Source organism: Spea bombifrons, chromosome 10 (assembly GCF_027358695.1).
Source record: "Spea bombifrons isolate aSpeBom1 chromosome 10, aSpeBom1.2.pri, whole genome shotgun sequence".
Taxonomy (NCBI): domain Eukaryota; kingdom Metazoa; phylum Chordata; class Amphibia; order Anura; family Pelobatidae; genus Spea; species Spea bombifrons.
Window position 1 is genome coordinate 15,664,212 of NC_071096.1, and position 17,086 is coordinate 15,681,297.

A 17,086-nucleotide genomic window follows, 5' to 3' on the forward strand; every position below is an offset into this window, starting at 1 on the left:
AAACAAAATGATAAAGTATTTAAACTTTTGTTTTGTGGGGCTTTATGGGAGACAACATGGGAGCTATGTATTAAATCAGGAGTTTGCAAACTCTACCGCGCTTGTAATGTAAAATGGCCAGGGAGTAACTTGCACTGAGTGCAATTGCTGTGATTTTTACACGTTGGGCCAGTACTGGAAGTATTTTTTGTGTGCTTTATCTGAAGTTCCACATATAACCATCATTTTGTCTAGCCTATCATGGGCTTTTGGCAACATTTAAATTGGGAGCCATAATGTTTTTATCTTTGTAAGTCGATCTACCAACAACCATCCTCATCTTTTGAAATTCATCAAAAAGATGCACTGACACAGGGGAAATGTTTCAACCTCTTTTTTTTGGTTTGTGCTCCCTATTAAGGCTTAAAATAGTGAGGCATACAAAGCCTATCCTATATTTTATCACATATACTTAATTTGGAAGCCCAGCCCTTATGTCTTTTGGTTTAGTAAAAATGTATTTCTCATCTGGTGCCTTGACATGGTAGGTGAGACATGTGCTTTGGGCAAAATACATAAAGCCTTATGTGTATTGAAAATATATATTTGTAGGTCTGGATCTGAGCTCTGGTAATTTGTTCTTGTTTTTTTTTCGATGACTAGATATTTTTATTTTGTTTATAGAAATATAGAATTTGATGGTGATTAAGAACCATTTGGCCCAGGGCCAGACTGGCGATGACACGTCTATTTTAATTAAATTATCATGTATTCTAGTCAAAGCCAGTTAAAACGTAAGTTACTGCCGGACACTTGTGACAATAGTTTGCTTGGCCACTGGTGTCAATATGGCTGAGCTTGCCACATAGTTACATGAGTTCATGCATACCAGCATGAGCTCCTTAATATAGAAGAACATTTTATGGACTATGGAGCTTAATGCAGTACTAAGGTCAGGTATAACACCAGCTTATTATATGCATTAAAAACACAGTTTGAAGAGATTACATGATATCTACAAGCTATGTCTGTTTAATGCATCACAAAAGTAACAGATGACATGCGTTAAACATCATATATAGCATTTTTGCCATGTTTCACACTGTAGAACAATATATTTTACCAGGTTTTGTTTATATTGTTCTTCTATTATTGCCATTATAGCTGAGAGCTGGTAAACTACCCTCAGGAGATATAATAGACCAGACTCACCAAGTAATGCAATGGGTGGAGTGGGTGGAATGTACAGATTATGTTTAAAATACCAACAGGCCCAATACAAGGATTTTCACTGTCCTAAGTAAAGACATATTTTGTTGCCCCTTCTTGTACACTATGAGACCAAAGGTATGTGGACACCCCTCTAATTATTGAGTTTTGGATACAACCATTGCTAACAGGTGTATAAAATCAAGCACATAGGCAGCCATCTCCATAGACAAACATGGCAGTAGAATGGATTGTACTGAAGAGCTGAATGACTTTAAAGGTGGCACTTTCATAGGATACCATCTCTGCCATAAGTCAGTTCATGAAATATCTGCCCTGCTAGAGCTTTCCATTTGTATGCTTGCTGTAATTATATGACGTTACATTTGTACATTAAATAATTCTACATACTGCTGGCACGCAGCAAATCGCCTTCCGTCCTCCTCTCAATCTTGGATTTATTCATAAAGGTATAGTTTCTAGATAACGTTGTGATTTGGACTCATTGACCTTTATTATGCAATACACAGGGCCACCCGAAGAAAGCATATCTTTTAAGAAGGGCTGAACTGGCCTTGTATAGTTAAATCATTAAGATTTTCTGACCTCACAATCTAATCATGCATTATTCAGGGCAAGCTCAGCCCTTCTTGCAACAGAATGTAAAATGAAAAGCAGCCAGCTGCTCCAAAATTCTTAAAAAGTGGCCAGTCCGACTCATGGAGCCGGGAACACTGCAGGGTCACGTAACGCGATCTTATGTGATCCCACAGTGAAAGCATGGCTGCTCACGCACCCTCTGTGTCCAGCAGCCAGAAGGAAGCCTCCACAAAAGTAAGTGGGTGAGAGGAGGAAGGGAGTGAGAGACAATAAGGGAAGGAAGAAGGTTTTTGAGTATGTATGCCAGACTGGTTGTGTATGAATAGGTGTGTCGGTGTTAGAGGTAGTGTATGTTACCAAGACTACGTTCACATGAGTGTGTAAGTGGGTGTATTAGAGGAAGTGTGTAAGCATGAATTTGTAAGTGTGTTAACGAGTGTGAAAGTGTGTGTTAGAGGAAGTTTGTGTTAGCATGAGTCCATACGTATACATTTGTGTGTTAGCATGAGTGTATATGTGTAAATATGTGTCATTGTAAGTGTGTGTGGCAAAAGTGTTTGTGTAAGTATGTGTAAAAGCAAGAGTATGTGTGTTAAAATGTGTGCCAATGGGTGTATGTTAGTTAGCAGGGGGCAAGGGGCCTATGTGGCTGCTTGGCCTTACCTACTACCCAGGCCAGAACATGCCACCCCTCGCCTGATAAAGAAGCTGGTACACTGAAAACTCAAGTCTCGTGTAAAACAAACTCTTTATAGAATAAGCCCATTCCAGCGCTAGCGTACTTCTCTGGTTCTCCTCTCTACCTCACTTCAGCTCCCATCCTAATTCAGTTCCCACCTCCCACTATCTGCTTCATTTCATTTCAACCACCCTCTCCATTTCCACATTTTAAGCTCACCCACTCATCCCATGTCATTTGCCCTCAACTGGTCCCCCTGCTCCATTTCAGTTTGCCTTGTTGACTTCTCCCTTACCTAGTACCATTTTAGTTTTGCTTTCCCAGCATCTAATATTTCATTTCAGATATATCCCCTTTCCATCATCCTGTGAGATGTTAATTACCCCATCTCACTTCCGTAATGATGACATTTTGTTACAGCTGTGCCCCACATATCTGCAAATAAAGTATTTCAAGGACTGGAAAAGTGTCTTGCAGCTTGTGCAAGATTTCCTTTAGTGAAGTATTGGCCCTGAATATCAGGCTAACCCTGGCAATGTAATAAAACATGTTATGTATGGCCTTTTATGAAATGGAACTTTTTCTCTGATGCATCACATCACTGATGCACATCCAAGCAGCTTTCAATACTCTCATATTGCACCATGTGCCCTAATACACAGGGAAATCAATTGTTTTTGCAAATAACAGCCCATAACTTCTGAATCAGTTTGTATCCTTATGTATTGCATATTCATTTTAATGTCTTCAAATATTACTGTGATGCATGCAAATATGCTAGAACATGCTTAGATACTTTGAGAACCATATATTATTTAAAAGTAACCATTTTAAAGTAAATCATTTTTGTAGAATCCTAGTATTTGCTACAAGATTCACTCCTGTCTATGGCTAGCCTGTTGACTTATAGCTAGTTCTAGAATGCAAATGTTCTATCCATACATTGGCTCAGTACAGACCTATAAGTCTTGCTTGGCACTGCAGTTGATGTAGACTAAATGTTCCACGCTGTAAAATCAACAAACACAGGTAGATCGTGGTAGGAGATGTATGGTCCACAGCAACTGCAGTGCAATTGGTTATTCATGGTTATTGTCTGATACAGACTTACTCCTCCAAGTTTCCCTCTTGATCCTTGGTTCAGCTTTTTGCCTTCTTGGCGGGTGTTTTTAATCCACTCTCTATAACAGACTCTATATAACTCCAACCAAGTAAGATACCAAGTTACTACTAAAGCCACAAATCCACTAATTCAAGTAGCTGGTGAGAAATGATTTCCAGAAAATCAAAATTTTCAAGATTCAAAAAGAATAATTTTACAGTATCTTTCAGCTAAAGCCGACACAGTGTTTTCATTCTATGGATTTAAGGGAAAATACCTTTTGTGAGAATATGAAGATGGCCAAATGGAGAAAAACTGTTTCACCTCTGGGTTCTTATTTGGTGAAAAAAATTTAAAATGCACTCCTCTTTTTCACCGTTCAGGGAAAGAGAATTGGTGAGGTAGAAGGGAAATGTAATTTAACTGAAAAAGCAGTATTCCACAGCGAGTAATAAATAATATTGTGTTCATCCAATATGCTGAAATACCAAGATCTTCTTCACTATTAGATTTTATAGGATATTTTAATTTTGAGAACGATATAATTATATAGAATTTGTATGTTCTAGCCAAATAAGATATTCAGAAAACCGGATCCAAACACCAGGGTTAGCGTGAACAGCCAGGTCATTCCAAATTCTTACAAACTGATAGGCCTGATCCCTCATATAGCTTTTTCTCAATCCTTCATGTTTCCTTCAATCCACTGACACCGGCATCAAAGTCTATTTTGAAAAAAAAAAAAAGGAAGACAATGTTGTTTTGGTTACCTGGAAACTGTTCTTTCCTGTACAGCTCATTCAATGACCGCTGTCTCTCTCCTTGTACAGATACAGTCACTGGTTCCCTTGCGTATACCCACTGGGATTAGGCAGAAGAATATGGAATAATTCAAGCATTGCGTGGAAAAGAGCCATAAACCTGTTCCCCTCTGGGAAAAATAAAAATGCTAAATTTTGCAGGATGACAATGAAATATTAAGCAGGAACAGCTGGTACCTTCTGTGGTGAATAGGATCCCAGTTTTAGGATCTTCCTTCTCTACAGGATTTTGCTTAGGCCCCTCTGACCCTCCTTTCTGCCATCCTGTCCTTGATCTAGAAAGGCCGTCTTCTTCTGCTGTAAAAGATCTGCAGCTTCCCTGTATCCAATGCCGCAGACAGATGAAATGTTTATGGGGATTAATAGGATTTGCTTTTTTTCTCCCAATAACAGCAGCCTTGCTCATGCAGAGGCTGCAGGATCAGTACAATGACAAAACCCAAACCTATTACAGCCTCCCTGCACTTCTCCCAATTATCATGTGGTCTGGAGTGAGCATTTCCATTGGTCTTTTAATAATAGGTTCTGCGTCACTGCTGGGGGGTGATGTCACCTCTCCATAAGGCTATTGGCTGCAGTCATGCTGGATTTAAAGGGACAGCTGCCTGTGGTTTAATTGAGCTGCATGTAGAGAGAGAAATTAGTCTATATTATTGCAGTCTATTGTTTATGTATTCATGGCGTGCACATGCCCATATACACATGTTTGCCTCTCTACTTAAATTAGATACATGATGTTTTTGTGGTTGCATAATCATTTGTTTGTACACACTGCGTATAATACACTAGATAGAACAGATTATCAGGTTTTTGTCACTTCCAAATATAAAAAGAGCAAGGAAAAATGTGTTTGTGTACAAACTATAAATGTGTAATTGTATATTTGTCCAAAATAAAATATTTTTCTTCTTAATAAAACTCAGTGATAATGATATTCAAGTCATCCTGTAGATTGTAAGACCATTTCAGCATGTATGAGTGAGAGTCTATATCTATCTAGAAAGACAGCAGATTACATATCTATGTAATTTTGCCCATTTTTTCTGTTGTGAAAACCTCAAACCTTATTTAGTGCTTGATTTGTCTTATATTTAGGATCGCCTTTATGCATGCTCATTGAAATTATCTTACTGTATTAACCCTACTACTTCTGCTGGAAGGTTGTTCCACTTATCTACTACCCTCTTAATAGAGTGAACATTGCTTTCATTATATCTAAGCCTCTGCAGAGTTGCAGACTTCTTGGCCTAACATGTCTCATTCATTGAAATATAATTATCTTTTGTAATCAGGTAATAAATTAAAATATTTATTGTACGCCATCTATCTGGCAACCTATTTGAGATCCCATCTATCTATCTATCTATCTATCTATCTATCTATCTATCTATCTATCATTTATTTATAACATACATCCGTGTAGAATATGTATATTAGAAATGGGACACACCTACCATAAAGTATGGGAAAGTATATATATATATATATATATATATATATATATATATATATATATATATATATACACAGTATATACACAGTCATGTGAAAAAGAAAGTACACCCTCCTTGAATTCTATGGTTTTACATATCAGGACATAATAACAATCTTCTGTTCCTGTTTCCTGTTCCCAGCAGGAAACAAGGAAACACGAATGTCAGCCCATGTAATAGTTACATCTCATACTGTACAGGTCTCACTCAGTTTGCATGTTAAATGTTAAAGTTAATGACAGTACAATTAGAAAAAGACTGAACAAGTATGGTTTGTTTGGAAGAGTTGCCAGGAGAAAGCCTCTTCTCTTTAATATGAACATGGCAGCACAATTTAGGATTGTAAAGTTGCATCTGAACAAACCATAAGAATTCTGGAACAATGTCCTTTGGACAGACGAGACCAAAGTGGAGATGCCTCAAGATTGTAAGCTTGCGAGCAGGGCTCTCTCCACCTAATGTATCGGTTTGTCTTACTCTGTCAATTCTCGTCTTGTCATACCCCTTGAATATATGTATTGTATTAAGATAATAATAATGTTTCTCCATAATGCACTAATCACAGGGTATCAGCACAAACACCTCATACCAACTGTCAAGCAGGGTCTTGGAGAAGTGATGATTTGGGCTTGTTTTGCAGCCACAGGACCTGATAACCTTGCCGTCATTGAGTCAATCATGTACTCCTCTGTTTACCAAAATATTCTAGAGTCAAATCTGAGGCCATCTGTCCGACAGCTAAAGCTTTGCTGAAATTGGTTCATGCAACAGGACAATGATCCCAAGCACATCAGCAAATCTATAACAGAATGGCTAAAAAAGAAGAGTGAAGGTGTTGCAATGGCCCAGTCAAAATTCAGACCTCAACACGATTGAAATGCTGTAACAGGACCTTAAAAGAGCTGTGCATAAACAAATGCCCTCAAACCTCAATGAACTGAAGCTACATTGTGAGGAAGATGTGGCTAGGGTGACCACATTTGATTTATGCCATCAGGGACACACTGAAGCTTGTGAGTTTACACATACATGTGTGTATATACAGTATCTCACAAAAGTGAGAACACCCCTCACATTTTTGTAAATATTTTATTTTTTATTATCTTTTCATGTGACAACATTGAAGAAATGACATTTTTTTCCAGCACTGTCTGATCCCTCTTGGGCATGGAGTTCACCAGAGCTTCACAGATTGCCACTGGAGTCCTCTTCCACTCCTTCATGACAACATCACGGAGCTGGTGGATGTTAGAGACCTTGCGCTCCCCCACCTTCCATTTGAGGATGCCCCACAGATGCTCAATCTGTGATTATGATCTGAGATATGCTTGGCCAGTCCATCACCTTTAACTGTGGCCCAATCTCCAAAGGGAGGGGATCATGCTCTGCTTCAGTATGTCACAGTACATGTTGGCATTCATGGTTCCCTCAATGAACTGTAGCTTCCCAGTGCCAGCAGCACTCATGCAGGCCCAGACCATGAAACTCCCACCACCATGCTTGACTGTAGGCAAGACACACTTGGCTTTGTACTCCTCACCTGGTTGCCGCCACACATGCTTGACACCATCTGAACCAAATAAGTTTATCTTGGTCTCATCGGACCACAGGACATGGTTTCAATAATCCATGTCCTTAGTCTGCTTGTCTTCAGCAAACTGTTTGCGGGCTTTCTTGTGAATCATCTTTAGAAGAGGCTTCCTTCTGTGACGACAGCCGTGCAGACCAGTTTGATGCAGTGTGTGGCGTACGGTCAGAGCACTGACAGGCTATCCCCCCACTCCTTTAACCTCTGCAGCAATGCTGGCAGCACTCATACACTCAACTACTTTGGTCGACCATGGGGAGGCCTGTTCTGAGTGGAACTTGTCCTCTGAAACCGCTGTATGGTCTTGCCCACTGTGCTGTAACTCAGTTGTAGAGCAGTTGTTCAGATCCTCAGAGAGTTCTTTGCCATGAGGTGACATGTTGGACTTCCAGTGACCAGTATGAGAGTGATAACACGAAATTTAACACACCTGCTCCCCATTAACACCTAAGACCGTGTAACACTTACGAGTCACATGACACCGGGGAGGGAAAATTTACACAGGCTGTACACTCACTACATTGTAGCAGAGTCTCATTTCTTTAGTGTTGTCACATGAAAGGATATAATAAAATATTTATTTAAAAATGTGAGGAGTGTACTCACTTTTGTGAGATACTGTATATATTTATATATATATATATATATATATATATATATATATATATATATGCATTAGACATGCATTTTTAACTACATAATATGTACTTATCTCTCTGAAGTAAAGACAGTGATTGAAATCTGAACTGGCAGTTTTTATTCTTTAATATTAGACCCCGCTGCCAATACATTTTATATTGAAAGGAATTGGACTCTACGCAAGCATTTCCTTGGGCCCCACCCCATGCTCTCTACCATGTAATTACTCCTTCTGCTCCCGCACGAAAAAAAAATTTGCCACACTGACTGCAGATTTGGGGAACACTGTGAGTCAGTGCAGTCTTCCCTCCTTCTGACCCTACCGTGACATTGAGAGGTCCTCTCCCCGTAATCACCCCCAGAGTCCCTTTGTCCCCATTCACTAAACCACACCTCTCTGTTACTTACTCCCTGTAGTTCAGGTATAGATCAAATAAACAACACATAAAACAGCACTTGCATGTATAAATTAACCAGAACAAACAGGATAACTGTGAAACACATGCAAAGCCCAGAGAATAAGCTAAGAATCTCTTTGACAGGCAGTTAGTAGACAGCTATGGAGCCCTAAAATAGGCCCCAGGCAGATAACCACGCCCCAAGCCAAGTGCACAAATAGACAGAGAAATGGCCTGCACATGCGCAAGGTCCGGCGGAGTCTGCTACAGCCCTAGCAGTCACAGGTAAGGCCGTTACAATTAAAGGTATAGATCACAGGTTGCACACCCCAAAGCCAGCCCTGGCATCCACACTGACCAGAACCTGACCAGCACCCAGATAACACACATAGGACTTGCCATCATTGTCCCCAAACAGCCCGGCCCGTGCCATCTTTGTCCCATAAACACCCTCCCTGTGCTATCTTGGTCTTTCAATAAATCAATTATACATCTATGATGCACACAAACACGTTTACAGTCACTCACTAATTCACACTTTTATTCACATAATTCAGTCACACAATAATTTATTCTCTCAATCATTCACACAAATCATTTATACGTATTCATTAATGCATTCTCACAAATTTATTAATTCTCTCACTCATTCACATTAACTCATATTCTCACTCATTCACACAATTCATCCACACATTAATTCATACTCTCACTCGTTCACACAGTTCATCCACACGTGAATTCATACTCTCGCTCGTTCACACAATTCATCCACACATTAATTCATACTCTTCCGCAACCAAGCCAGAGGCCTTGAGGTGCCAAGTGGTTGCTGAAAACGTATTCATCAGAGATCGTTTGGCGCCCCTCTCCCTCATCCATGTCAAAAAAAAAAAGGACAGCGTTTCAATTGGGGAGGCCACTGGTTCCAGGACAAGGCATTGCCCAGGACCCGGGACTGTCCTGGGCAATCGAGGACATGTGGTCACCCTAGATGTGGCCAAAGCTCCGCCAATAATGAGAGAGACTAATAAAGTTATACAGAAAACAAGCTATTGATTCAATGTACTAGGGTGTGCTCAGCATTTCACACATAGAAACATAGAATTTGACAGCAGATAAGAACCCTTCGGCCCATCTAGTCTGCCTGTTTTTCCTGGTGTGACCACTTAAAGGGCAGAAGTGGCATAGCCAGGCTGCTTCCGGGGCAGAGATGGCACTGGCAGTGTCAGGACTCGGGTAATCAGGCTGGGTAGGAGCCCATGTGCAGGGGATACTTGGGGTTCGGTCTGTAACCCACGATGCATTATTATACAAACAAAGACACCACAAGCAGAAATCTAGGTAATGCAATGTATTGTATGTATTATGACAGGACAACCAAATAAGGGTTATACAGTCTGTTAGCAAGAAACCGGACGTATGGCAGGATAAATAAATACCGGTAATAAGTCTTTTGGCAGGGAGCCCACTTGGAAGGGCACAAAAGGCAGGGAGCCCACTTGGAAGGGCACGAAAGGCAGGGAGCCCACTTGGAAGGGTACAAAAGGCAGGGAGCCCACTTGGAAGGGTACGAAAGGCAGGGAATCCACTTGGAAGGGTACGAAAGGCAGGGAGTCCACTTGATAAGGACATAAAGCAGGGAGTGCAAGTGATAAGGACACAAAGCAGGGAGTGCACGTGATAAGGACACAAAGCAGGGAGTCCACTTGATAAGGACACAAAGTAGGGAGTCCACTGATAAGGACACAAAGCAGGGAGTCCACTTGATAAGGACACAAAGCAGGTAGTCCACTTGATAAGGACCCAAAGCAGGGAGTCAATCCCGGAAACAAGGCGCAGCTGGATCTAATGATTAGGGCTCAACTCAGGTAATAAGGTACATCTGATCCTGGTAACTGAGTTCTGAGTGCTCCAGAGGGGTAGTGGTAGCAGATTGATATACCATATGTATGAAAAAGCCATGGTACAGGCAGCGAAAAAGTGGACCCTGATAGGCAGGCTGTCTCAGGGGGGCCAGAAATGGCACAGGCAGGCTGTCTTGGGGGGGGGCAGAAATGGCACAGGCAGGCTGTCTTGAGGGGGCAGAAATGGCACAGGCAGGCTGGTTCGGGGCAGAAGTGGCACAGGCAGGCTGTTTCGGGGGCAGAAATGGAAGAGGCAGGCTGCTTCAGGGGCAGAGGTGGCACAGGCAGGCTGTTTCAGGGGCAGAACTGACACAATCAGACTGCTTCAGGGCAGAAGCCTACCACCTCAATGTCTGGCTTAGTATATAGCGATAGGGGTTAAGCTACACTGCCATCAATGCCAGGCTCAGTGTATAGAGATGGGGATTACACTGTATCACCATCAATATCTGGCTCAGTATTTAGGAGTAATGCTCCTAGTAATGTTATTTATTTAAATGTATCTAACCTATTTTTAAGTTAATTTTTTTTTACAGTTGACATAGTTTATACATTTGTGAAATAAATATTCTTGCCAACATTTTGTGGGTGGCTTACCATTATAAAGTGTGGGAAGGTGCTACATACAGGATTCCTCCTGGGTGCCAAATACCGTATTTGCTCGATTATAAGACGACCCCGATTATAAGACGACCCCCCAAAATCAAAATATTAATTTAGGAAAAAAACAAAAAGCCTGAATATAAGACGACCCTATAGGAAAAAAGTTTTACCAGTAAATATTAATTCATGTAAATTATTTTTTCATGTTTAATAAAAGCTATGATTGAGAAAAATATATTTTTTAAATTTCCTTTTATTTGCCAACCTGCCTCCCCCCAGTTATGCCACTCTGCCCCCAGAAATGCTTTATACCCCCCTATTTGCCACTCTGCCCCATGATATGCCTTATACCCCTATATGCCACTCTGGCATATAGGGGGTTAAAAGGCATATCATGGGGCTGAGTGGCATATAGGGGGTTAAAATGCATTTCTGGAGGTATATAGGCATATCATGGGGCTGAGTGGCATATAGGGGGTTAAAATGCATTTCTGGAGGTCCAGAAATGCATTTTTTTTTTTTTTTTATAACTTCTTTATTACAAGGAGAAGACAAAGCATACAATATAACAAAACAATGGTACACAGAGACAAGGTGACAGAGTCAATGCATACAGGTACAAGTAATGCACAATTCCAAAACACATACAGTGCAGGGTAGAAAAAAGAAAAACCCTTCCTCAATCACAGAACACCTAGCCATAACACAAACATGTCGTAACCCATAACTAGATCAAAACCCCGGTATGGGGCGAATACCTTTGAGAACCTGAAGACAATACCACTCCGTGGTATTGAACGTGTGGAACAGGGACAACCTGGTGGCGTTATCTAACGTTGCGATGTATGGGGACCAGCGACCGAAAAGATATTTAACTTTGCTCTCCTTATGAAGAACAGCCTCAAGCCAGTCCATATGGAACAAAAATTGCAGTCGCAACAGAACCAGGGGCAGCAACGGAGGGTGAGGAGCAATCCATTGGGACAGTATCGCCCGTTTTGCCACTGCAGAAAGTATAAGCAAGAGGAATTTAGCCCTCGCTACAGGTGGGGGAGCGTGGTCAGGGAATATACCAAAAATAGCCCATTCAGCAGAGATGGTAAAGCGGATGCCCAGAGTGTCGTTGATATACGTTTGTAGGGCATCCCAAAATAGGGCAATAGAACTGCAAGACCACAAGCCATGCAGGAGATCGGCCTCAGGCAATTGACATTTTAGACAGCGGGAGTGATCCGCCAAACCCGTTAGAAACCGAATTTTAGGGGTGACATACGCCCTATGCACAATCTTAAGGAACATTTCACTATAATCCCTAGAAACCAGGACCCTAGAATTGTACACATAAGCCCGGAGAATCTGGCTCGGAGGAAGGTTTGGAAAGTCAGCCCTCCAGGAGGGAAGACCTGCGCCATGAGACTCCCAATCGAGGACAGGCCGGAGCAGACTATAGATAGTAGACGTCTTGAGCAGTATGGCAGGGGACAGCACCGTTACCTGGTCCAAGGGACTGCTAGAATTAGCCCCAGAGAGATGAGGGAGCAGGGAAGTAATATAATGACGGAGTTGAAAGTAGTGAATAGGGTGAACACGAACAGTAGGGAATTTAGATTGGAGCTGCAAAAAGGACAACAGTTTACCCCCACGTGGATCCAGAAAATCGGCAATGGTGCGACCCCCCACCCGGGCCAGGCGTCGAAAGACAACATCCTCCCTCACATGCTGAAATTGCGGGTTACGAATCAAAGGCAGGAACTTAGAATAGTGGACCTCCAGGCCCAAGCGCCGCCTAACACGCCCCCAAGCCTTAACAGTGTGATACAGCAACGGGTTGGATACGACCTCCGCGGGCAGGTCAACTGTAGATAGGTGCAGGAGAGAGGCCAAAGAAATGGTAGGAGACAAGCCTTGTTCCAGGGACACATTGGTAAATTTAGAACCTTCACGCAACCAATCAGCCGCAAAACGATAATTAGAAGCCAAATTATAATCCAACAGATTAGGTAAATTCACCCCCCCATTGCGAGCAGGCTGTTGGAGTTTAAACAGGGAAATTCGAGCTTTTTTATTGCACCACAGGAATTTACGCAGCAGTGCATTATGATGTTGGATATCTTTCTATATGCCACTCAGCCCCATGATATGCCTTTTAACCCAGCATGTACTGGCTGCCTTGGCTTGATAGGAGTGTGATTGCTGTTAGCAGTTTGATATAGATATATATATATATATATATATATATATATCTATATCAAACTGCTAACAGCAATCACACTCCTATCAAGCCAAGGCAGCCAGTACATGCTGGAACCTGGGGATGATAGTAGTGGGATTACAGCCTCCCTATGCCATGCTACAACCCCCACCCCCCTTACACATCCATGCTATCACACACAAACACATTTAAATACTCATTCATTCCATTAATCACACATACTTCACACATTAAACACACATTAATCACACATACTTACCCAAAAACCCTCCCCCACCCCCTTACCTGAACTGCAGATCTCTCACTCGAAGACTTCTGCAGGGGACCGGCTGTAGAGCAACTTCTCTGGCCCCGCCCCCAGAGGAGGGAGGGGGAGATAGAGCTCTGTGAGGACGCTGCAAGCTTCCTGTCCTCCTGCTTCTAACAGAAGAGACGCTGCTCGCGACCGGTAAGCAGCATGGCCCCAGCAGACATTTTTTGGGGGGTCTGAGAAGACGACCCCGATTATAAGACGAGGGGTATTTTTCAGAGCATTTGCTCTGGAAAAAACCTCGTCTTATAATCGAGCAAATACGGTACTCTAGGTATGACCCTGCCTGGTCGTGTTGTAATGTAAGTTATGTGTCAGTAAACAGCATTATATGTTGGCCTTCAGCTTCTCTACCTTGCAAATAGTAAGCTAGATGCCCCATGGTTCTGCCCTGTCCCAGCCTATAGCTGCACCCCTGCCTGTCTATAGCACCCAACCAACTATAGCCACACCCCCAACCAAGGTGACATTGTTTGCAAAAGCAAAATGTTATGGGGAATAAGCAGGGCCAGCCTTAGGTGTTCAGTCACCCTATGTGGGCAACTCCTGTGGCAACCCACCAACATCAATCCCAGAGTGTCAGGGAACCAAGAAAACCAGCATAAACAGGAGATGCTGATAGAAAAAAAACCTTTTATTAAAAAGCAGAAAAATAGCAAAATTAAATGTAAGCACAATCCAGAATCATAGTCAAAAATACAAGCCAGGGGTCAAAGCCAAAACAGGTAGTCAGACAAGTCAGGTCAGGAACACAGAAGGCAGAGGAGTCAGGAACAGGAGTCAGGATCAGCAAGCCTGGAAGATCAGCAAGCCTGGAGGATCAGCAAGCCTGGAGGATCAGCAAGCCAGGAGGATCTGCAAGCCAGGAGGATCTGCAAGCCAGGAGGATCTGCAAGCCAGGAGGATCAGCAAGCCAGGAGGATCAGCAAGCCAGGAGGATCAGCAAGCCAGGAGGATCAGCAAGCCAGGGCCGGGTCATACACAGGAATCACCAGCAGGAATGCACAAGGAGGTCTGAAACCACGCAAGGGCAGTGAGGTACTGAAGTTAGCATCTTAAATAGCCAGAACGCAGCAAAAAGGGGCTGGCTAATCAACAAGTGATCAGGTAGAGGTGTGTACCTGTTTACTAAGGTAAAAACAAGTAGGAATGGGGGAAGGGTGAGAACCTTGACACAGAGTACATGTGTCCCCTCCTTTACTGTGCCATATTTATATTTTTCCCCTCATGCAGTTAAGCTATGGATCAAATAAACAACTCAATGAAACATAGCATTTTTGGTATAGAGCTACTGAATAAGACATACAAACCCCGCATTTGGATAGTATAGATTAAATAAATAATGCATGGAAACAGCTTTGCAGATAAAGAACAACTGAATAACTCACAAACCCAGTCTTGCAGGTATACATGAACCCCAAAGGCCAGCCCTGGCACCTATATTTCAGGCATAAAATGTGTCCAGCACCTAGATTGCACACATAGGACTTGACCAGCACCTAGACTACACACGTAATACTTGCTCCAGTACCCAGATTGCACACATATGACCAGCCCACGTACACATATTGCACACATAGGACCAGCCCCAAATTACATTCAGACACAGGACTTGCCCCAGCACCCAGATTCCATGCATAGGACCAGCCCTAGCACCCAGATTCCACACAGACACATGTTTTGCCTAGATTGCCCAGCACCCAGATTGTATATAGAGCTCCTAGATTACATAGGGACTGAGAAACTTGCCCAGATTGCATCAACAGGTGCCTAATGTCACGGAAGCCTCCGTGCCATGGGCTCCTGGAGGGGACTGAGTGCCAGCCTCCTTACTACAGACTATGGGCCCTGCTAAAGAGTGTCATGATATCCTTTTGTGTGTTATTAATAAAAATGTATTTCCTTATTTCCTAACCGTTTACACACAGCACACTAAAGTCTGGGAGATAATCTAATCAAGACAATGTCTATTCCTTATTTTAGTGGCGTCTGTATCCTTTTGTATTGTTAATCCCTTTATTGTCCCTGTTGTCTCTGGGATGCAGATTACGGGGGTGGTTTGTATCCCAATATCTTGTTTTATGTTAATGTGTGTTTTGCTGGACATATCCAGCCGTCTGTGTCTAAAATAAATCAGTTCTCCTCTTGTTGTACCTAAAGACTAGTCTTGCCTGGTTATTTGGGTACTGGATAGTGATATCCCTTTGCTTTGCTTGGGGATATTGCCTATGGATTGCGGGGAATTATTGTCCTGAAGGGAGAAGTCGCTTTTGGTGGAGAGGGACAACCTGAGGTCCCTGGTCGGTCCGTCACAACTGGTGGCAGCGGTGGGATCCAACTTCTCTAGGACTGGCACTGAGACCAGCCCAGCTGGGGGAGATATAGCGGCTGGCTTGACCCCGGAGTCCTCCCTTCGGGGATTGGACATGTCGGATGTTCAAAGGGAAGTCCAGTGGCGCCTGGACCTCCTAGGCAAAGACACCCCATGGGAAATGATCCAAACAATAATCTCGGAGACAACACAGCTCCGGATGGCGGAGGTAAACAATGCCGGGAAAAGAATTGAATCCGGATATGGTGCCTGCCATAAGAAATTGCCCTACGTGGCGTTTCGAATGTTTGAAGATGGGAAGGAGGACATAGACAGCTTCCTGCAAGTCTTCGAGAAGCAGTGTCGACTACAAGGGCTGGAGCAAAGCTACTGGGTGGCCGTCGTGGTAAGCCTTCTAACAGGCAGAGCTGTCGAGGCATACCAAGTGGTACCGGAGGAAGAGAGCCGAGACTATGAACGGGTAAAGGAACGCTTGCTGGCTAGGTATGGCATTACCCCGGAGGCTCACCGGATCAAATTTCAGAATTTACGCAGAAAAGATGGTCAGCCGTTTACGGAATGGGCGCACCAACTGACCCGGGCAGCGGAAGGCTGGGTGACCGGCTGCCAGGTAGAGACAATTGATCATGTCACGCAGCTCATACTCCTGGAACAGTTTTACGAGCATTTGCCAATACCCGTCAAAGAATGGGTAAAAGATAAGAAACCCACGTCCCTGGACAAGGCGGGGGTACTAGCAGACCAGTATATGGATGCAGGTGGCATCACTCCCCGGCGGCTGGTATGTTCATCGGGAGAGGCAGAGTATGGCCGGGTGAGCACTGCACTTGTAGGGGCAATTGGACTAGGGGACCAGTTGGGACAGGATGGACTGCCTAACTTCAGAGTCAACCCGTCTGGGGTCTACTCCTGTGTTAGTCTCTTTGCGATGGGGGAGAAATGTCATGGAAGCCTCCGTGCCATGGGGGGCACCTGGAGGGGAATGAGTGCCAGCCTCCTTACTACACTCCTTTTGTGTGTTATTAATAAAAATGTATTTTATTATTTCCTTATTTCCTAACTGTTTACGCACAGCACACTAAGGTCTGGGAGATAATCTAATCAAGACAATGTCTATTCCTTATATTAGTGGTGTCTGTATCCTTTTGTATTGTTAATCCCTTTACTGCCCCTGTTGTCTCTGGGATGCAGGTTAAGGGGGTGGTTTGTATCCC

At 43.0% G+C, this 17,086-nt stretch overlaps 1 protein-coding gene across 3 annotated transcripts in view; it reads right to left on the reverse strand.

The window, feature by feature from the left end:
- The window catches only part of PPP2R5B (protein phosphatase 2 regulatory subunit B'beta), a 33,850-nt gene extending 28,992 nt beyond the window's left edge, over positions 1-4,858 (reverse strand). Inside the window, exon 1 of one of the 3 annotated variants that reach the window (XM_053449430.1) lies at positions 4,568-4,858. The gene's annotated coding sequence lies outside the window, so the exon portion shown is untranslated. Of the gene's footprint in view, positions 1-3,846 lie in introns of all 3 variants that reach the window. The other 2 variants (XM_053449428.1, XM_053449429.1) reach the window with 2 other exon arrangements.
- Between the last annotated feature and the right edge of the window lie 12,228 nt (positions 4,859-17,086).